We start from the raw sequence: 23,130 nt of genomic DNA on the forward strand, positions 1-23,130 counted from the left end.
AAGTGTAATTTATAGGATTAATACCATGTTACAATTATATTATATTGTAAAGCTATAAGAAGGCATGGTAAAGAATGGATATCTACTGCTCAGTAAAATCAGGTGACTTTTTCAAGGATCACACTGCTAGTATGTAGCCGACCATAGAAATCAGACTGCTTTTTTTTCTCCTACATGAGGGTCCTTTCTACTATCCAGCATGACCTACAGGTAAACGTGGTTATAGTTCCTTCTTTTATGTTCTAGTTTACTTTTTTAAAAAATGGGTATCTCTGATAATATAAATTTAAGGGACACTTTTTGATTGGTAGTAATTTACCTTCCTTAAGGTGCCTGGTGGTGACATAATTGATTTTGTTGCCATTGATTAAAAGCCACATTAAGTTTAAAACTGTCAGCTGAGCCCAGAGATAACATTTTCGTAATGACTTTTAATAAACATGGAAGAAGTGATTTCATTGCATTCATAAATTTGATTAATGATACTTCCCCAGGACCAAAATAAATGAGCTGCTTATTTGCATGCCTAATTGCTTTATTGCAGGTAGATTCTTCTACAATACATATTTGGGACAGGAGAGCAGCACTCCAGAGATGGGCCTAGTAAACCACTCTAAAAACCGATATGACTAATAACATTAGAAATCTCAAAATGAGCATGTTTTCATTTACCAAAAAAAGAGAAGAACATTTTGATTCATCCAGATTTTTCTTATGGTGAAAATATGAACTCTTTTTACCTACAAATAATTGTTCTAGTCAGTATTTCTGGATATCTGATATGCCCCCTCCAAGGCCTTTTTCTCCTTGTGTCTTCCATATCTCAGTTCTAATCATCCAGTTTTTATTGTGAAGTTTTTGATTTATTGCTTGACTCCTAATGTTCTCCCTTCTCAGCTCTACCCTCAGAGTAAAACTAGAATTTACCCATTTCTCATCACCAGTGCTGGTTTCCCTTTTTTTGCTTTTGCACATTTTCAGATAGTGTCAACCCAGTAGACCTTGGGACCACATTCATGTCATTCTACTGCTCAAAAATATCCAATGTTTTCCCTTTCTTTGGAGAAAAGCCCAAAGTCTTGGCCAGGCACTTGGGTGGCTCCATCAATTAAACCTCTGCCTTCAGCTCAGGTCATGATCTCAGGGTCCTGGGACTGAACCCTGAATCAGCTCCCTGCTCAGCAAGGGATCTGCTTCTCCCCCTCCCTCTCCCTCTGCTCCTCCTCCCTGCTTGTGTTCTCTTTCTTTCTGTATCTCAAATAAATAAATGTAAAAAAAGTCTTAAAAAAGAACAAACCCAAAGTCTTAACTATGCCCAGCAAGACTTTCTGTGATCTTTTCTGGTTTTTCATTCCCACCATCCCCAAATTATCTCACTCCTAATCTCTAAATGTGGCCCATTCCCACAGCTCTACTCCAGCGTTATTGAGACCACCAGATGTACCATACCTCAGAGTCTCAGGGTTTTGGGCCTGTTATTTCCTTTCTTTGCAAACTCTGCATGCCCAACTGCTTCAGTTCCTTCAGTCTTTTTTTTGGGGGGGGGGGGGGTCCAAATAGTGGGGGAGAGAGAATCTTAAGCAGGCTCCACATCCAGCAGGAAGCCCAATAAGTAGCCAGGCACAGGGCTTGACACAGGGCTGTACATGAGGTTCCATCTCATAACCTTGAGATCATGACCTGCGACAAAAATCAAGGGTTAGACACTTAACCCACTGAGCTGTCTAGGAGCCCCCATTCAATCTTTACAATAAAGTCCCTAGGCATGCTATCTAAAATGTCAACACATTATTCTTTATCCTGGTTTTTTTTTTTCTCTCTCTTCTAAAATTTCTAGTTTTCTAATATACATACAATTTATTTTTTTAAAAGAATGATATCTGTAGAATCCATAAGTAGAGTAATTTTAGAAAAACTAGATAATGCACATAGATTTCATCTGTGCAGCAAAGGTGATTTTCATAGATAAAAGTCCCTAGAGAACTGCAGGGATTACTCTGACAGAGAAGCAGTTTACTAGAAAGAATGCTTTTATGGTGGGGACTGGAAGAGGCTGTTTTTGAGATGTTAGACTAACTGTTGATGGCTTTGGAGTTTGAGGAGGTGTGTAGGTCCCAAATGGTAGGTAGATGCTTCTAAAAAGGTGCTCGAATCATCAGTCAGGCTGTATTCTCTGAGTAGGATTGGACAGAAAACAAGCAAAGGGCTTTCACCTCTCTCTGATTCTATGATTTTTGCATATTTCTGAAGGATATGATTTTCTGGAATTCCATACTATAGTTTGGCTCATACAGTCCTGCTCAGAACTCATACTGGGCCTCTCCCACATGTTATTGAGGGTATTTGTACTCTATTTATCTCCTTTTTATCTTTTAAAATATTTGTAAAAATCAAGATATTGCCTACAAATGGCTAAACGTCTAGAATAAAATACAGCTATCTCAGCATCCATGCTGCTCAGCAGGGCAACCCCTTTTAATTGTCTTCTCTATGGGGTCCTCTAGTATCTTGAAACAGGATGCTTATACTGCTGTCTCTTCATTGATCAATTCTAGAAAAAACATTGTTTCTTTCCTGTTATGGTAGAAGAGGATTAACTCATGTGTATCATTTTCTATCAACCAATTTCCCAATGCAGTTATACCATCATTTTTTAGTTTCTTTTCTTGAGGAAGTTTCTAACTATATAGTATTATTTATACTATTTGTCCTCCTGTTCTTTTGACCACCTAATTTCCCCATTCCTATTTCCTAACTATTGTCAGATACACATTTACTTTTATGTCATTGAAGGTTGACTAACATTCAGATTCTTTTATTTTTTTAGACATGGTGTTTTGTCTGTAGGTTAATTCTTAAAGCTGATAACTAATATAAAATGTGTTTACAGCTATGCCAATATTATTCAGTAAAGAGAAAATTAATTTGCTAAGCTTATATCCTGTTCTCTTGAATTCCAAAGGTAGATCCCTCTGTCTACTATCAACTTCAAATGCATTCTTCCCGTTTGAATACTACCAGCTGCTAAAAACTGTGCCACATTTTGGTCGCCGTGATATTTGGAAAGCAATCGTCGCACACAGTTTTTATCTCCTGGAGTTTCTGATTGCCTTTTTTTTTTTTCTAGTTGGGAGAACAAACATATGTCTTCAATACTGTTTCCTTGTTATCTTTCAGCTTCTTAATCTTTTGTCTATTTTGTATTCTGTTTCTTAAAGCCTGTTTAATCCAATTTGAAGCCATTACCTTATATTTGAACTGTGGCTTTTGTATAGCTTTCCAGTTCTGGAGTTTCTAATTGTATTTCATTTACCTCATATCTTTTGTACCACCATTTCCCACTCAAACTCTCAAACTGTAATATTGATTCTATAGAGTTACTCCTTGTCCTCACCTTCTGTTGAGAACTGCCTCTTTAGTGTTCTTTCTGCCCTTTGAAGCTTACATTCATTCTACTGGGAGATAAAGGCAACTAACAAGATAAAGGCAATTTATAGTTTTATGTGTTAATTCTACTTAATATTAGGAAGAGGAATATATAAGAAGTTGGAAGTCCTAGGTGCCAGTGGAAAAGGGGATGATGCATTTTTCAAGTTCCAAGTCAGAACTCTTTCAGAAAATCAATATTGAAAAAGGTGTTTCTGTTCCTTAGTAATCATAGAATATGCTGCATGTATTAAATTGGGCACTAAATCGGCCTTAGTGGCCTGCCTAGAGACTAAATCTAGCGTTGTTTTTAAGCTGAGAAAATAATGTATTTCAGTTTTCAAGCCATAAGATTTGTAAATAAACTTCCAGAACAAAATCTATTTGTTAAAATTCATTGGTTCATTTGGCAATTGACTAAGTTGCTGAGTTATCCTAAATGGAAAATAATTTCTTTAACAGCCTGTCTAGGCAGGAATTATAGGTTTCTTTTATTTTCTATAGGGTGTTTCAGCATTTAAAACTTATTATTAATTTAGTAGAATTACATAACATTGTCGGACTGTAAACCATTTTAAATGTGGTCTCTTTACATATACAAGGAAACTGCTGTGTCCTTAAGTTGATCTGTATACTAAAAAGGTCAATCTGGGATTGTTTGTGGTAAAGACTCATAGAACCATTTTTTGTAGTACTTTCTTTTTTGGTCTGTTACATATCAAATGGAGATAAAGGTAAAAAAAATATCTAAATGTTCTCATTAATTCAAGGTGTGAGGTTCCCTGGAAAGAAATGCAATTATACCCTAGAGGCAGCCAGATTTCTGAGCCTTAAATTTGCCACTTTGGCTGTTTTAGCTATTTTGTTCTGTTTATTCAGATTTCACTCACACAGAGAATCCATCTGTATGGATACTAGGGGCTAAATATTTGACCAAGTTTTTAATTTAGTACTAGTTGAGATGAAAAACTATTTATAAGCAGGTTTGGTTTATGATTGTTTGTACATTTGTTTTAACTTATCTGTTGTTTAGAAGGTTTCTTTAGTATAAAGACTATATGTGTATGTATATGTGTATAAGATATATAAGATGCATTAAAAATATATACATGTATCTTAGAGTAGCCAAGACTGTAAGTTTAAACTGTAAAGATTAAATAATAACCTTTGCAAAAGCAAATATTCCTTTCATTGCTACAAATCTTGGAATAAAAAAAATTATTGTTGGTGAAATACAAATAAGGATATGAAGAAAGAGTTAAAACATTAATGAGATAGTCCTAATTTCTTTAAGGCCATTTATGTGTATAAATTAAATGTCAAATTAATAGTTTGCTTACATGCCTGGTAATTTTTTATTGGATGCCAGGTTTTGTGAAATTTATCTTTTTGAGTATTTTGTATTTCTGAAAATATTCTTGAGTTTTATTCTGGAATACAGGTATTTGTAAATAGGTTGATGTCTTTGGGTCTTGCTTTAAGCTTTGCTAGGTGGGACTGTAGATACATGCAGTTTAGAATTAATTTTGCCACACCACAGAAGGGAGTCATTTGTTAGTGCTACACGCTCTGTCATTATGAGATTTCTACTCCGGCTGTTGGGAAGAGGCATTATTCCCAGCCCCGTGGGAGCTCCAAGCACTGTTTGCTGTAATCATTTCACATGATCGCCTCCTCCTCACAGTGTTGGGTAGTTTCCTCACACTTATGCACTGATCAGTAGTTACATGAATACTTGATCCTCGGCATATCTTTGGGGCTCTTTCTCATTTTCCCATTATTCTGATCTGCAAATTCTCTTTTCCTTGGTTTTCAAGAGTCTCAGCTCTGTCTCATGTTAGGGACCCTGCCAAGCACTGCTAGGTTTTCTCTCCCCAAGTTGCTGCATGCAAGCTTACACCTGGCAGGCAGTAAGCTGGAATAATCACAAAGCTCATCTCATTGTCTTCATTGCTTAATGTCTGATTTTTTTTTTTTTTTTAATAAGCTCCATGCTAGTTGTGGGACTCCAATGCACAAAGATCCGACCTGAGCTAAGATCAAGAGTCAAATGCTTAACTGAATGAGCCACCCAGGTGCCCCATAATGTCTGATATTTTGAAAGCCTCTGATTTGTTTATTCAGTTAGTTTTTTTCAGACATTTCAGGTAGGGTAAATCTGGTCACTCACAACTTCTTAGCTGGAAGCAGAGGTCTACCATATTTTTTTAATGGCTACAGATGTTCCACTGTATTGCTTATATCAAAATGTAACTGGAGACTAATTGAAGGACATAAAACTTATCTCTAGCGTTTTCAAATTATAAGTAGTATAAAATAACTCTTATGTGTATATTTTAAAATGTGATAGAATAATTTTTTCCTCATTTTTTTTTAGCTGATAAAAATGACCAAAAAATACTTTTCAATTATGTTTAGCTTTAAAAGTTTCAATTTAGATTTTAAAAAATTTATTTATATTAGAGAGATTGCTACAAGAGGGAGGGGCAGAGGGAGAAAGAATCTGAAGCAGATTGCACTGAGGGCAGAATCCAACATGGGATTCCATCTCACAACTGTGTGATAATGACTTGAGTGAAAATCAGGAGTCTGGTGCTAGACAGACTGAACCACTGAGGCACCCCCAAAAGTGGTGTTTTTACAGTAAGAATGGTAGTTGTCTTTTCACTACCCTATCACTTCAAGTTTCAGAAAACATTGCAAAGTGTAGCAGATGGTAAGGATGGTCTTACTCTCTGCATGTTCAAGTTGGAGGAGGCTATGACAAATAGACTAAGGATATAAATATTAGTGTTTGCTAGATGGTTTTTAACAACTCATTCATTCAACAAATATTTTATTGAGTTTCAGTTATTTGGAGACACTGATGCACCCTAGTGTATGTTAAATAAAGGTATATAATACAGATATTTTGTCGATCCTAGTCTATATTACATTTTATAGTTTAAATTCAACTCTGAAGATTTATAACTTAAAATTTTTGTTTTTATTTTTTTATTTGAGTATAGTTGACACACAATGTTATATGAGTTTCAGGTGTACGACAGAGTGGTTCAACATTTCATTTTACTATGCTCACCACAAGTGTAGCTACCACCTGTCACCATACAATGCTATTACAGTATCATTTGCCATATTACCTATGCTCTACATTTTATTCCTATGACATATTCAGTCTATAGTTGTAAGCCCTGTATCTCCTGCTCTCCTTCACCAAATTGGCCCAGCCCCCTTTCCTCTGCCAAACATCAGTTTGTTCTCTGTTGAGCTTATAAATTTTTTTTGTTTTAAATTACTTTCCTATAAACAAACAGAAGGTACATTTTAAACAAAGCAAAACACATTCAACAACCTGCTATTTCACTACTGAATTTATTTTGTTCCTAAGTGTAGTGATTACCTGATTACTTGTAACAATATATATTCCTTCCATACTGGTATTTGACATTGGAATTTAACAAAACAGACCCAATTCAATAAATTTGGAGAAATGGGTTTTCTTTCCCAGCCCTGTGCCCCAATTTTTCTACTTATCAGAACATCTTATAGGACACATTTTATAGGTAAACATTGTGCTTGGGGTCCTGATATTTTTCATAAAGACATTTAGGGTAGGAAGAAATCTCTCTTCTATAAGTGCAATATCCACATTAGATAAAATTTCAAATGCAAACTATTACTTCAGGTTATTCAGAATTCTTATATCTGTATTCATTGCTTCAGAGTCCCATTTTTTAAATAGAAATATTGATAAAGTAGTCCTCCCAAAAAAAGGTAATCTCTTCCATACAGAATCTTTATCATTACTCTTTCTTTTGTTGAAATACCAGAATCAAGTGCTAAAGTAATTTTTTGTTTAAATTATCCAATTTAATGACTGCATTTTTTCCCATAGAAAAACACTTCAAAATTTAAAAAATTTTGAAATTAGATGAAGGGAAATCCTGCTGTGACTCACACAGAATTTCTCTTGTGAAAGAGAAATATTTCACAGTCGTGAGCTTCTTAATTAATAAAGAAGTGAATAGGATTTTGTGAATAGGCCTGACTTTGTGTTCCTGGCAAAATGCGCCAATTTGGATTGTGTGATTCGAAGCTGGGTACCTGGCAAACTTGGGACCAGGGTTAGATCAGGTTTTGTGGGATCTGTAGCTTATTCAATTAGGTGAAAAGGGCCTTACCAAAAAAAAAAAAAAAAAAGAAAATTAAAAACACAAAATTTGTTATGAAAGAGGTATTTGTTCAGCATGAGAAAAATATAATAAAATATTACAAATTTAAAAAGCTGACAAATAGCATTAAACCTTAAAAACACAAAATGCAGAAATTAATACATGTCTTTAATAATGAATTGCTTGACATACCTCTATGTCATACCTCCCTTTCTGTTTTGGCTGCATACTTTGTATTGGCTACATACTTTATATTCTGTATTTTTTTTTTTTCTCATATGGATGTTGAGTTGTTCCTATACCCTTATTAGAAGAGATTTTCCTTTTTTGCTTGAATTTCTCTTGTGTCTTTGTCAAAAACCATTTGACTAATGCATGGAACACATTTTTGAACACTCTGTTCTTTTTCATTGATTTATTTGTCTATGCTCTCATCACTACCACACCATCTTAATTATTGTAGGTTTATTCGAAGTTCCTGAAGTCAAAGGTTAGATCTTCTAACTTTGGTGTTTTTCAAGGTAGCTTTAATTATCTTTTGTTTTTTGCTTTTCCTAATACATTAAAAAATTTTCTCATCTTTTTCTAGTACAAAATATGTTAGAATTTTTATTGGGATTATGTTGCATTTATAGATCAGTCTTGGTGTCTTAACAATATTTGGTCTTGCAATCCATGAAAATGATATATATCTCTATTTATTCAATTGTTCTTAGCAACATTTTATATTATTAGTATATAAGTTTTGTATTTAATTTTGTTAAATCTAAACATCTAAACTAAGCATTTTTGGTGCTATTTTAAATATTATTTAAAAAATTTGTTTTTAAATGTTCATTGTTAGGGGCACCTGGGTCACTCAGTTGATTAAGCGTTAAGCATCTGCCTTTGACTCAGGTCATGATCCCATAATCCCAGGATCAGATCCAGCCCCACATTGGGCTCTCTGCTCACCAGGAACCCTGCTTTCCCCTCTTCCTCTGCTTACTACTCCCCTTGCTTGTGCGCTCTCACTTTCTGTCAAATAAATAGTTCATTGTTAGTATAATAAAAACATGAGTGCTGTATGTCTATTAATTCTGTAACCTGAAACAATAGTTGCAGTAGCTTTTTGTTTTTGTATGTTTTTTGGGCAGGTTTCTTAAGATTTTTTATATACATAATCCTTTCAACTGTGAATAATGATACTTTCCCTCCTTTCATATCTGTTTGTTGTTTTTTTCTTTTGCATTGGATATTAACTCTTTTTTTTAAGACTTTATTTATTTATTTGACAGAGAGAAAGATCACAAGTAGGCAGAGCAGCAGGCAGAGAGAGAAGGGGAAGCAGGCAGAGAGCCCGATGCAGGGCTCAATCCCAGGATCCTGAGATCATGACCTGAGCCGAAGGCAGAGGCCCTAAGCCACTGAGCCACCTGGGTGCCCCTGGATATTAACTCTTAAGCCATGATCAGGTGATGTGGCTAGATTAGATATCTTTTCTTTTTATGTCATGTTAGAGGGAAAATATTTACTATTATACTGTTAAAAAAGATGTAATTTTTTATTGATCATGGTTCTTATCAGATTGGTTTTCTTCTCAATTTGCTGAGAGATTTTTATTCAGAGATTGTTTTGTTTTTGTCAGATGCCATTTCTCCATTTAGTAAAACAATCATATGACTTTTAGTCTTAAACTGTTACAGTAGTGAATTATATTGATAGAGTATCCTAAATTAAACTTCTCTTGAATTCCTTGAATATATTTAACTTGATCATAGTATACAATGTTTATATATGGTTGGATTTGATTAACTAATATTTTAAAAGGATTTTTGAATATATTTTTTGAAGTTTTATAAATTTATTTTCTTATAATGTTCTTATCTGATTGTGATAATCAGTAATATTAACCTTATAAAGTAACTCAATATGGTGCAACTTCCTTTCTCTTCTGTTTCCTGAAAGATTTTGTGTAGGACTTGTATTAGTTTTTATTTAAATATCTATTAGGATTTACTGGTGATGCCATCTGGACCTAAAGGATTTTTTTTTTTTTTTTTTTGGATGGGAGATTGTTTAATTACAAATTTAATCACTTTCTTGGAAAGAGGGCTCTATAGAGTTTCAGTTTCTTTTCTGGTCAATTTTAGTAATTTGTGTCTTCCAATACATTTTCCATGTAATCTAAGTTGTTGAATTTAATGCCATAAAGTTATTAATGATAGTCCATCATAATACTTTTAGTGTAAGTATCAATCATACACAGTATTGGTATTGTGTCTTTATTCATATTCATTCTAGGGGTTTCTTAATTTCACTGATTATTTCAAAATACTAACTGATTTTGTTAATTTTCTGTATCATTTTTCTTTTTCTATTTCTTATTTCTACTTGAATTTTTATTATTCCTTTATTTTGATTCTTCTAATAACTGTAGTTTATATTTTGAATATTCTATAGATTTTAAACATGGAACAGAAATCATTGACTTACACCTTTAAAATATTCTAATATAGCATTTAAAACTATACACTTCTGGAAAGAGGTTTCTTAGAAGATGGTGGAATTCCTGGAAGCAGATTCCAGAATATGTCTCCCTACATAGACAATAATTGTTCTGGCAGAATTTTTCTGATGTATTTGTCCTGGAACTCTGGAGTCCATGTAGATCTTGCAATCTCTGGGGAAGGCTTGGACAGTAACTTGTGGTTAATTTTGGTCAACTTCAGTTCTTACTGTAGCAGCAGTACCCATCTCTCATATGTTCTAAAGTAGTTCCACACAGCTTGCAGGAGCCAGGGGGAGCAAAAAGGGTTCTATTCTTCAAACCATGGGGAATCTCTGTTCTGATTACTGATTCTAATCAGAGAAGTAGAGACAAAGAACTTAGCAGTCCTTATTATTGTATTTCCTTCCATTGTTGCAAGCCCCTGCACCTATGAATGAAAAGACTTCCAGGGAATTTAAATAACCAGTGTTATATCTCCTCTTCATTTAAAATTTTTCCACCTTTTGAAACCAGATATTGAAAACTATGACATGCAAAAGCAACTGGTTATATGAGGAAAATGAGAAAGTGACTACATGTGTTCAGAGAAAAGTGCAGGTTCAGAAGACTTGAAAGGACCTCATATTAATATCTCTACTTGACACAAAAGGAATCTATAACAACAAAAAGCAGGAACAATAACAGAAACCATTAACTTTCAAAATTATAAAAGAAAAAAAAACCTGTCAAGAATTTTATATCCAACAAAACTGTCCTTCAAAAATGAGGGGAGAAACTAGGGCATTCTCAGATAAATAAAGAATGAAGGATTTGTTACCCCTAGACCTATATTGCAAGAAATGCTTAGGGGAGTCCTGCAGGGTGAAATAAAAGGACACTATAGAGTAATGTAAAGATATGTAGAAATACAGATCTCCATAATGGTAAATACATGGGTAATTATAAAAGCTAATATCACTGTAACAATGCTTTGTAACTCCATTTTTTGTTTTCTCCCCCCCCCCAACTTTTTGTCTTTTACATAATTTAAGAGACTGATGAATTTAAAAGAATCACTAGTTTATGTTTTGGGCCACATGATGTATAAAGATATAATTTGTGGCATCAACAACTGAAAGATGTGAGGGTAGAGCTATTAAAGGAGCAGTTTTTGTATGATATAGAAGGTAAGATGATATAAACTGAAATTTGAGTGTTATAATTTTAAGATGTCAAATGTAAATTCCACAGTAACAATGAAGTAAATAGCCAAAGAATATACACAAAAGGAAAGGACAAAGGAAGTTAAATGTTTCACTACAAAAACAAGCAAATGAACAAAAAAACCAGGTTATATGAAAGAAGACAGTAATGTAGAAGATGAAGGACAAAAAGGCTAGAAGACATATAGAAAACAAATAACAAAATGACAGAAATGAGTTTTTCTTATTCCTAATGGCTTTGAGTATAAATGGCTTAGACTTTCCAATAAAAAGACAGAGATTGATAGAATGGAAAATAAACATACACATGATCCAGCTATATACTGTCTACAAGAGACTCACTTTGTATCCAAAGATATGAGTAGATTAAAATTGAAAGAATGGGAAAAGATACTCAATGCAAATAATAACCAAAAAGAATAAGACTGTCTATACTAACATCAGACAAAAGTTTTAACTTAAATGAAAAATATTATAAGACTCAAAGGACATTATGTATTAGTGAAAGTTTCGGCATAACAAGAAGATACGACAAAACCTACCAAGACCAAGTCACAAGCATTTGGAAAATCTGAATAGATTTATAATTAGTAGGGAGAGTGAATCAGCAATCACAAATAACTTACAAAATGCTTAGACCTGGTGACTTCACTAGTGAATTCTATACAATATTCAGAGAATAACTAACACTAATCCATTTCTAACATCCAAAAATTTGAAGAGAAGAAACACTTCCTAACTTACTCTGTGAGACCAGCATTGCTCTGGTATCAAAGCCAAAGACACTACAGGTAAAGAAAACTATAGACCCATATTACTTATGAACATTGATGCAGAAATCTTCAACAAATTACTACACTAAATTCAGTAGCACATTAAAGGATTATGCACAATGAGCGAGTGGGGTTCATTCCTGGAATACAAGTTGACTTAATATACAAAAATTGACCAATGTAGTACACCACATTAATAGGATAAAGGGAAAAAATACCACATGATCATTTTACTTGATGTACAAAAAATATTTGACAAAATTCAACATACTTTAATGATAAAAATACTCAAATGAAGAATAGAAGAAAATTACCTCAACATAATAAAAGCTATGTACGAAAAATCCATAGTGGACAGCATATGTTTTTGCATTCCATTTTATATTATGGCATTTTAGTTACTCTTCTTTATACTTTTGGGGTGTTTCTTTAGATAATAAAATATGCACATATAATTTATTATGACAAACATTAAAAATATTTAAGAGCAGTTTAAGAAATTTATAAAAATATATTTTCAGTTGTCATATATTTTACTTCTTAACATTCTATAAAAACCATTTTTATTAAGTTTTTATTTTAATTCCAATATAGTTAACCTACAGTGTTACATTAGTTTGAGGTGTACAATATAGTAATTCCATATTCTATATATCATCTAGTACTCACCAAGACAAGTGCCCTCCTTAAGCCCCTTCACCTATTAACCCCTGTCTTCATGCCCTCCCCTCTGGTAACTATTAGCTTGTTTTCTATAGTTAAGAGTCTGTTTCTTGGTCTGCCTCTCTCTCTCTCTTTTTTTCCTCTTTGCTCATTTGTTTTGTTTCTTAAATTCCACATATGAGTGAAATCATATGGTATTTGTCTTTCTCTGACTGACTGACTTTGTTTAGCATAATATTCTCTAGCTCCATCTATGTTGTTGCAAATGACCAGAATCCATTATTCATGGCTGAATAATATTCTACGTATATGTATATGTATATGTATATGTATATGTATATGTATATGTATATGCATATATGTGTATGTAGGCCACTTCTTCTTTATTCATTCATCTGTCAATGGACACTTAGGCTGTTTCCATAATTTGCTATTGTAGATAATACTGCTGTAAACCTTGGGTGTATCCTTTTAATTAATATTTTTGTATTCTTTGGGTAAATACCTAGGAGGGCAATTGCTGGATCCTAGGTTAGTTCTATTTTTACCTGTTTGAGGGAGCTCCATACTGTTTTCCAGAGGGTTGCACCAGTTTGCATCCTCACCAACAGTGTACAAGGGTTACTTGTTTCACATCCTTGCCAACATTCGTTTCTGTGTTTTTGATTTTAGCCATTCTGAGAAGTATGAGTTGATATCTCATAGTTTTGCACTTCCCTGATAGTGAGTGATATTAAGCATCTTTTCATGTGTCTGTTAGCCATCTGTATGTCTTCTTTGGAAAAATGTCTGTTCATGTCTCCTGCCCATTTTTTAATTGGATTATTCATTTCTGGGGGCTTGAATTTTTAAGTTCCTTATATATTTTGTATACTAACCCTTTATTGAATGGGTCATTTATAAATATCTTCTCCCATTCATTTGATTACCTATTAGTTTTTTTTTTATTGTTTCCTTCACTGTGCAGAAGCTTTTTATTTTGATGTAGTCCCAATAGGTTATTTTTACTTTATTTCTCTCACCTCAGGAGACTTATCTAGAAAAATGTTGCTGTGGCTGATGTCAGAGACATTACTGCCTGTGCTCTCTTCTAGGATTTTTATGGTTTAGGGTCTTACATTTAAGTCCTTAATCTATTTTGAATTCATTTTTGGGTATAGTATAAGAAAGTGGTCCATTTTCATTCTTTTGCATGTAGCTGTCCAGTTTTCTCAACACCATTTGTTGAAGAAACTGTCTTGTTTCCATTGCATATTCTTTCCTACTGTTGAAGATTGACTATATAATTATTATTAAACCATTTTTGTTATAATTCTACTTTACATGGTAAATTGTCTCCAAGGAAACAAAAAAAAATGTGTAGGTATAGGAATAATAATTTCAATGGTCCTTAATATTTGCTGTCCAAATTTTTTTCTGGTGTTCTTCATTACTTCTTACAAAACCGTTCCCAACTGATACCACTTTCCTTTAGCCTACAGAAAATCCTTTAGTGTTTCTTATAGTGGAGATTAATTCTTTCAAGTTTTCACTCTGAAAATGATCTTGTAACATGTAATATTTATTAATAAAATTGGAAAAGTAAAGGAAATCCATTGTTTTATAGACTTTTTAGAGAGGAGCACTCTCATGCTGCTTTAAGCAGGGAAAAATGATGAAACCACAAAATTCTCTTTTGGCAATGGAATTTAAAATATGTTTCATATTTTGACTTAAATATTAAAATTCTTGGAATTTATAGGAAAATTCATATGTGAAAATATGTCTGTAAGGGTGCACCATATAGCTTTATTTCTAATAGCAAAAAGAAAAATGGCAATAACCTCAGTTAAGTAAATGATAGTATATCCATATGACAGAATAATATTTAGCTCCCAAAATTTATGTTGCAAAATACATCGCTAGAATTGAGAAAATTCTAAAAAATAGTGTGTATATTATGAAATAACTTAAAAATGTGTATGTTTTTAACTGAATAGAAAGGAAAACTGGTAGATATCAAATTTTGGCAATGGTGATTTTTTTTTTCCTTTCTGGTTTTTGTTTTGTTTTGTGTGTGTGTGTGTGTGTGTGTGTGTGTGTATGTATGTGTGCTTTCCAATTTGTCTGCCTTGACTTTGTAATTAAGCTGAACTCTTATAATATTTATTTAAGGAACTATTATCAAGGACAGTAGAAAATATTAAATATACCATAGAAAAAATATCTAAGAAAGAAATTCTACTGAAAGCCAATTATAAATGGAAGTGTCTTTAAATTTTACACCAATTATGAAAAGCCTGGTTTATATCTTTGCAGGTTTCCAAAATGTTTTGAAGGTTATATTTTCTGTTTTCTGAAATGTGTTGATTCTTCTTACTAGAGAACTGGGAACTGGAAAATTGTTAGCCTGGTGATCTGAAATGATGTATTTTGGCCTGAGGCTAGTTGACCTGCCAGGCAAATGGTAATGGGTAGAAGGGTGTGTTCCTTACAACACTTCAATGTCTATTTTTACCTATGCACACAGGCATCATCTTAAGAAGCAATGTGCTGTTGTGCATTTGAAGGTCCTACAGTACTATGGCAAATTGGAATTTAGATTTTCTGACCATTGGTAAACTACCAATCCATTCTCTTGGTGAAATAAAAAAATATGGAGAACTTGTATTTGAAAGAGAATTATTAATGGTCCTTATCTTGCCTCACTATGTTGTGATATTACGGAATATTACTAAAATGTTACTTAAAAGGCTGTGGGTAGAAAGAAGTATGATCTAATTAGTACGTATTTAATGATATTACTTCTGTTTCCAGTAGGAACAAATTAGAAGCATTTATGTTAGATTTAGAAAGGAGTTTATAAGAAAACTTAAATATGTTAAGTGTACGAAAATATAAATTTTATATTCTTCCACCTAACATTTTATTGTGAAATATAAATTATCCCCACTTAACATTTTATTGTGACCATTACCTAAGGCAATAAATATTTTTGAAAGCATTATTTTCAATGGATATATAAAATTCTCCTAAAGGAAAAGCCTCTTCTTTTTCTGTCAACCAATAAATTGCTGCCAAAATAATCATTCTTCATTACAAGATGGTATCACATCATTAAACTACATTGGTTTTCAGAAATGATTTTATGAAACTCTTGAAATGTTAGTGATCACAACAGGACATTATAAAAAGAGGGTAATTTCTCTTTAGTCTCAGATTATCAATGTGCTTTTCCTAAGCACCTGTTTATTTTTAACTTATGGATGCTATATGCCATAAAAATGACTACATTTTAAATCCTGCCTCTAGAAAGCTTGGATAAAGTTGTAGTCTAACTCTAGAATTTACATATAACTTCACTTAGAGTTCCCATACCCGAACATCACTTACTGTAAATCAATTTTAGCTTGTCATATGTGTACAGGCTTTTGAGACATATTTATTGTGAAAAGTTAGTATACAAATAACAACAAATCAGCTCTGATTACAAAAATACCACAAGGAAATTACCTGGTCTCTGAGTATAAGTTTCCCAACCTAAATGATGTGGATAGATACTTTAGGGTGGTAGAGACATAATGAAGTTTAAATTAGATACTTTAAGTGAAAGCCTATTCCAGAGTCAGGAAGAGAATAATGTTCAAAAGGTGTCTTCCATTCTTACTTTAGAAACAGAGTTAGTACATAAATTCCATTTTCATTTAGGTGACATACTTGTTGTTAACTGGAGTCATTCTGAAACCATCCCAAGTAGACGACAACCTATCTAGTGTTAGCAATATTTTAGTACTTTATATAGAGCAACTGTATATATTAAAAATAAGTTTATTTTATTTTATTTTTTTAAAGATTGTATTTATTTATTTGACAGACAGAGATCACAAGCAGGCAGAGCAGCAGGCAGAGAGAGAGAGAGAGAGAGAGGAGGAAGCAGACTCCCTGCTGAGCAGAGAGCCTGATGTGGGGTTCAATCCCAGGGATCATGGCCTGAGCCGAAAGCAGAGGCTTTAACCCACTGAGCCCAGGAGACCCTAAAAATCATTTTAAAAGGCTAGTGAAATAAAACAAAAATGTTTTTCAGTTTTCAAATGATTATTTTGGTAATATATAGTTAAATGCAATTTTATCTTTAGTATGGAAAAGGATTACCATAATTTCTTTAGCAGTATAATCTTAGAATATACTAAAACTATGGCAATTTATATATAGTTTTATACAAAAGATTTAAGATATTTCAAACTTTAAGTATATATGAGACAATTATGAAAGAAGGATGAAAAAGTCAGTGTAGAGCACTCCATGTACTAAATAATAAAATATATTCCTTTTTTTAAAAGATTTTATTTATTTATTTGATATATAAAGAGAGAGCACAAGCAGGCAGAGTGGCAGGCCAAGGGAGAGAGAGAAGCAGACTCCCCACTGAGCAAGAAGTCCAGTGCGGGACTCGATCCCAGGACACTGGGATTATGACCTGAGCTGAAGGCAGCTGCTCAAGCAACCAAGCCACCCAGGTGTCCCTGTAAAATATTTTCTTAATAATAAGATTACTAATCAGGAATGGCAATATGTGTAAAGAAACATTTCCCCTATTACATATGTTTGTATTAATTTGCTTTTTACATAGTATATTAATATTTGATTTACTTAAATCACACTTTGCCTTTAAAATATCATTAAAATTTATAACGTATAGATAATGCAGTTATGTAATTACTTAATCTTGTGTTGGGGATAGTGAGGGAAGTAGGCTGTGTCATAGGGATAGCTCACAAGATGTTTTTATTTTTCCTTTAAATTTAATTAATACTTATTTAGTATTTAAAATTAAAATTAAAATTGTAAAATTAAAGCAAATATTTTCCTAGTGTTCACATATAATCAGAGCTTGCAACTTATATCTTTTGACTAAAAAATACATTACAAATAAATTCTAACTATGGTGGTCAAAACGTCTTAACCAGGGAAGAGAAAATTTAGTGTTATTAAACATTTTTCTTCTGAGAGAAATCAACCAAGTGAGCCAATAGTGATTAGACAGTCTGCCCCTCTTCATTCCATTTCCCATTCCTAGAATGAAATAAAACAATGAGAAATAACACTTGACTATGAAGCAGTGGAGACATAAAAGATTTGAGTTTCTGTTACTGGGTTTTCATACTGTGATTGTCCTATACCCATTTTTTTTATGATGCTCTGATACCCAATTTATTCTTCATGTTTTTTGTTTTTGTTTTTTGACAGGAACTCTCAGAAAAGATCTTTTATCTAAGGAGTCATTAACATGGTCTCTTATCAAAAGCCACATATATTCAAAGAGAAGGAATGACCAAGACTGATAGCCTTCATTCCTGAGGTAAGAGTCATGAACTCACAAAGAGGTGATAAGGATATGTATGTTTTATCTACGCTCTTTTTGTTAACCCACACATGCACACACATACACACACAGAGAAATTTGTTTTTCAGGAATAGATAAAGGAAGAGAATTGCCTTCAGAAACTGGAAGAACAAATGGAAATCCTAAATGTTACCTGCACTTAATTATTAGTCTTTGCTTTGCCTACAACAAACTTCTCTTTTTTATTTCTCAAATTGGGAGAGAGAGAGTTATATAGAGATATTTTTAAAAAGTATAGAAAATTTTTATTGCTTAGAAAATAATTCAGACATCATAAAAGTTTATATATATATATATATAAATAACTGTTACCATTAAAACATGAATCTTTATTAAGAATGTTAAATTTATGCCTTGAAACAATACTATAATTATATTCTCAATTTGATGAGCTAACCTGGCAATTATGCTTGATTACTGAATTTTTCCTATTAGCATTTATTACTTAAGTAACCATGACAAACAAATACATCTTGACAACTTTTGTCTTCCTAAAATATTACCTGGTTGTAATTTAAAGTGAAAATATGACCATTGTGAAATTTCCTTAAGCAGAAAAATTCTTAGTTTATACATTAAGACTGGAAATAATTTGAGTACCTTTCCAGACCTTTGACTTACCAGTAGTTTGGTGGTGGGTTTAAAAGAAAAAAAAAGTACCATTATCTTTGTCAGAGTTACTGATATTTATAAAAGATGGTTACATATTACTGAGCCTGTGGCAAGTTTTCTTAGAACACTAAATGAACTATTTAAATATTATTGAGCAAATTATACTCCTTTGGCTTTTATTAATCAACAAATAATTGATACATATTTTGCATATGCCTTTGATGTGTTCAGGTTAGTGCTTGACTAGGAATACATACGTATAAGTCATCAATTTCACTTTTTAAGATATTTAAATTTGAAGAAACAGTAGTTACACATAGTAAACATTGTTGAACAGTAACATTGGTTTCTGATCATACCTATAATGATATGGTATCTATTTAAAATGTTCCAGATATTTAGATAAGGAAGATGGATCTGTTCAAACTCATCGGTCTGGTTACCCAGCCAGAGAGGGGAACAGGTGAGTCAAAGCAAAGCCATAATGACAAACAATCCGATGAATACTTTCTGAGGCAGGTAAAGTTGATTGTATTATGAGGTAAAACCATTGCTCCAATAGATCACATTGTTCTGTCTTGTACTTTACAGTTGTGAAACTGTAAAATATTTGCCAGTAACATTTGCTATGGATATCCGTGACTAAACTCAGGAAATTTCCTTGTGTGTCGTCTTTGTCTTGGATTCCATAGTACTGAATAACAGTATTTAAATTTTACTCTCTGAATTTCCCTAAGGCTCTGTGCCTAGTGAGTGGGTAACTAACAAATATCTGATGCTGATATACATAGGTCACTTAAAGATTAGTCAGAAGGTATTATGTGGGATAGATTTTAGACCTGATTACAAATCCGAGCAGCCCACATGAGTAGGTCAACTTTGAAAAAGATTTTGAGTCATCATGGATTTTAACCTGGATTAAAGGAGATTTAACAAATATTTTCATGGGAAGAGACTCACTGGGGACAAATGTTATTTTGCATTGAGTATTCTTGAAAGCAAATGTGGATTATGTATAATAAGAAGGAATAACACTTTGATAGATACTGCTGAATGTCCTGAGGTATTTTAAATTTTGAAACCTCTTTTAGATATTAGAGTTTTCAGACTTTTAAGGACACTTTCATCTTAAATTTTAGGTTTTTTTTTAAGATTTTATTTTTGAAATTAATCTCTACACACAGTGTGTGACTTGAACTTAACAACACAAAGATCAAGAGTTACATGTTCCACCGACTGAAGTCAATGAAGCACCCCTTAAATTTTAGTATTTTAAACATATACAGATCATTATTTGTCTACAAACTAATACTGAATGCTAAGTCAGTGTTATATGAGTGTATATAATAACATCATTCATAGTCTTGATATCGTTATGGTGATTGAATTTTAGTTCACTAGCAGCATGTATGTTATTATCTTGTATTCTTAATCATTAGTGTGGGGATATGCATTAGACTACTAAGTGACTTGCTTTGGGTAAGACAGTCTAATTTTTTTTTTAAACAAAAAGACTTCTATTAGCCAGACACAGTACCAGAAAATATATCATGTACCTTTTAATGAGTTGCTTTTTGTTGCTATAATTAAATTGATGATAGGGTTGTAAACAAAGTGAATCATAATACTTTACAAACTCAGCCTACTACCTCTTCCTGGGAGTATGCTCCAGCATGGGCAGAAACATACATAAAGTAGATCTTTGGGCTGGAATTTCTTAATGTACAATTCTCAAAGTAAAGATCATAGACACACACACAAACACACACACACACACACACACACACACACACACACACACATTGAAGTTTTGGAGCAGGGTGAAAAAAATCTAGATTTTCCAAATCATCAGATTTATTAATCTTATAATCCTGCGCCTATCCAACACTTTTTTCTTGAAAATTTTGTAACTCTAATTATAACTGAAAGTGAAATAGAGATGTGAGTAAACTAATACATAAGTAAATGTAAGTAGAATTGATTCACTAATACACTAAAATTTGAGAATGTTATAAATTTCAAAAGACTTCCATATATGTTAGCTTCTTCAAGACATAGTAAAACTTTATCATTTGGATAGGTCTTATAATCCACTTTACAGATGACCAAACAATGATTTTAGAAGACTTACTGAAGAGTAGATAGCTAACTGATATCAGAGACAGCACTAAAAGTCCTTCTCTTGATTTCTCCTGTAGGGCTTTCTCTCTTAAAATGACTTCATGTTCATAAAGTACACTCGCCAGTTGGATATTTTCAGTTTAATAAAATTTAAAAAAGTATTTTAAGGCTGGATGGCAAATGGACGACAGCTAGTTTCATTATAGTTCTTTTAATGTGACTTAGCTTCAGTTTTTTGAAATTGTTTCAAACAGAATGTGTTTGCCTGTGGTAGCAGGATATAGTAAGCACTAGATAAAATAAAACTGTTGAGTTCCAGGTTTTAAATGAAATTCTAGGATGTATTAGTTAAATGACAAATCTAAGTAATTATAAAAGAATGTGAAGATAAAAAGGATGCATTTTAAAATTTTTATTTATTTATTGATGTATAATCAACATACAAGATGATGCTAGTTTCAGAGATGAAAAGCATAGCATAGGGAACAATGTCAAAAATATTGTAATACTGTTGTATAGTAAAAAAAAAAAAGACTATTTTCAAAAATAATTATCAGAATGCTACATTATGGGGGATTCCATGACATTTATTTTCATTGAAACATTTGGAAAAGTTTTCTATGAATTCCTTAAGATTAAAGCATTTAAATTTAAAATAGATAATATTATTAAGAGTATTACATATTTACCACTGATTAATCTAAGAAATGCTGACCAGTGACAGTTTTTATGGAAACTTACAGAGGTATATGATGAATTTCATCTTTATTTCTCCGTTAAAAGTTGTTCCATTCTGGATGACTTCTCTTCATAGCATTTGAATGTCTAAATAAATGGCCATGGAGGCAAGACACACAGACATACACCATCACCACCACCACCACCACCACAACAAAATGATGACTTCTTCTGAGGCCTTTCATTTTTGGACATAAAATCTTATGAGATTTATCACCAAGTAAGACATTAGAAGGACACCTGGTTATAAATATTTTATAAAATCAATAAATTCCTCACAGAAGAAAAGCAAGGACTCTTCTTGGATTTTAATGAAATAGCTGGCAACGTTAAGGACAGTCAACACAAAAGCTGATTTTTCCTGAAGTTTTCCATACTTTATCTATTTATTTAAAGGATTTTTATTTATTTATTTGACAGAGATCACAAATAGGCAGAGAGGCAGACAGAGAGAGAAGGGGAAACAGGCTCCCTGCTGAGAAGAGAGCCTGATGCAGGGCTCCATTCCAGGACCCTGAGATCATGACCTGAGCCAAAGGCAGAGGCTTTAACCCACTGAGCCACCCAGGGGCCCCTGAAATTTTCCATTCTTTTTTTTTTTTTAAGATTTTATTTATTTGACAGACAGAGATCACAAGTAGGCAGAGAGGCAGGCAGAGAGAGAGGGAAGCAGGCTCCCTGCCAAGCAGAGAGCCCGAAGTGGGACTCGATCCCAGGACCCTGAGATCATGACCTGAGCCGAAGGCAGCGGCTTAATCCACTGAGCCACCCAGGCACCCCAAATTTTCCATTCTTTAGAAATATTTAATCATACTTCCATTTCCAGATTTCAATAACACAATGTTAATTAAGCCATTCTATTTGCACAGTTCTATGAAGTCTATAGGATACCTTTTTTCCTCCTGAAATACAACAGACATCCATCCACTGCTGTTTACGAAGTGAAAAGGTAAGCTTAATTTTAGTTGATCTATTCTAGAAGATAATGAATAACTATAAAATGCTGAGTCCAGTCCCTGCACTTTTAAAAGAAACATTTGCGAAGGATCTTATGATTTGATATTCTTAGTTGTATATATTTTCAGGACATATGTGAAATATAGGAATGAAAATACTCAAAAATTATTAAAATATCACTTATTTTTCTCTTAGATAATTTTAGCTTCACTCACATTCCTCCCAAAGGTTTATTTATTCTGGATGCAAAAATCTTTGTGAAAGGGAACATCTTGTGTAGTACATAAGATAGAATACACATGCAAGAAGGATATATAATAAATGGTTTTATGATGTCATGGTAATATAAACAACCTCTAAAAATTACATGAAATGAATCTCCTGTGTGTTTTCTAATTTCTAGAGAAAGCAAAAGATAATAAATGATTGTTTGCTTAGGGAATTGAAAAAGGAAACCTACCTGGACATTTAATAAAAACAAATTTTTTCAAGGTTTCCTTGGAATATGTTCAAAAGGTAAGATCAAGAAAAACATATCTACTAATGTATCCACTCATGTAACCCATGGGATAGGGATGCTCCTACAATCTCT

General features: G+C 32.8%; 1 long non-coding RNA gene across 3 annotated transcripts in view; it reads left to right on the forward strand.

The window, feature by feature from the left end:
* LOC309845820 overlaps window positions 1–22,530 on the forward strand; it is a 220,128-nt gene extending 197,598 nt beyond the window's left edge. For all 3 annotated transcript variants that reach the window (XR_014301517.1, XR_014301518.1, XR_014301519.1), the window contains 3 exons: window positions 17,954–18,065; window positions 19,117–19,185; window positions 22,451–22,530. This is a non-coding gene — a long non-coding RNA (uncharacterized lncRNA). The remainder of the gene's footprint in view (window positions 1–17,953; window positions 18,066–19,116; window positions 19,186–22,450) is intronic.
* Window positions 22,531–23,130: the final 600 nt, after the last annotated feature.

The sequence above is a fragment of the Mustela nivalis genome (assembly GCF_964662115.1).
Source record: "Mustela nivalis genome assembly, chromosome: 12".
In the NCBI taxonomy this organism is placed as follows: domain Eukaryota; kingdom Metazoa; phylum Chordata; class Mammalia; order Carnivora; family Mustelidae; genus Mustela; species Mustela nivalis.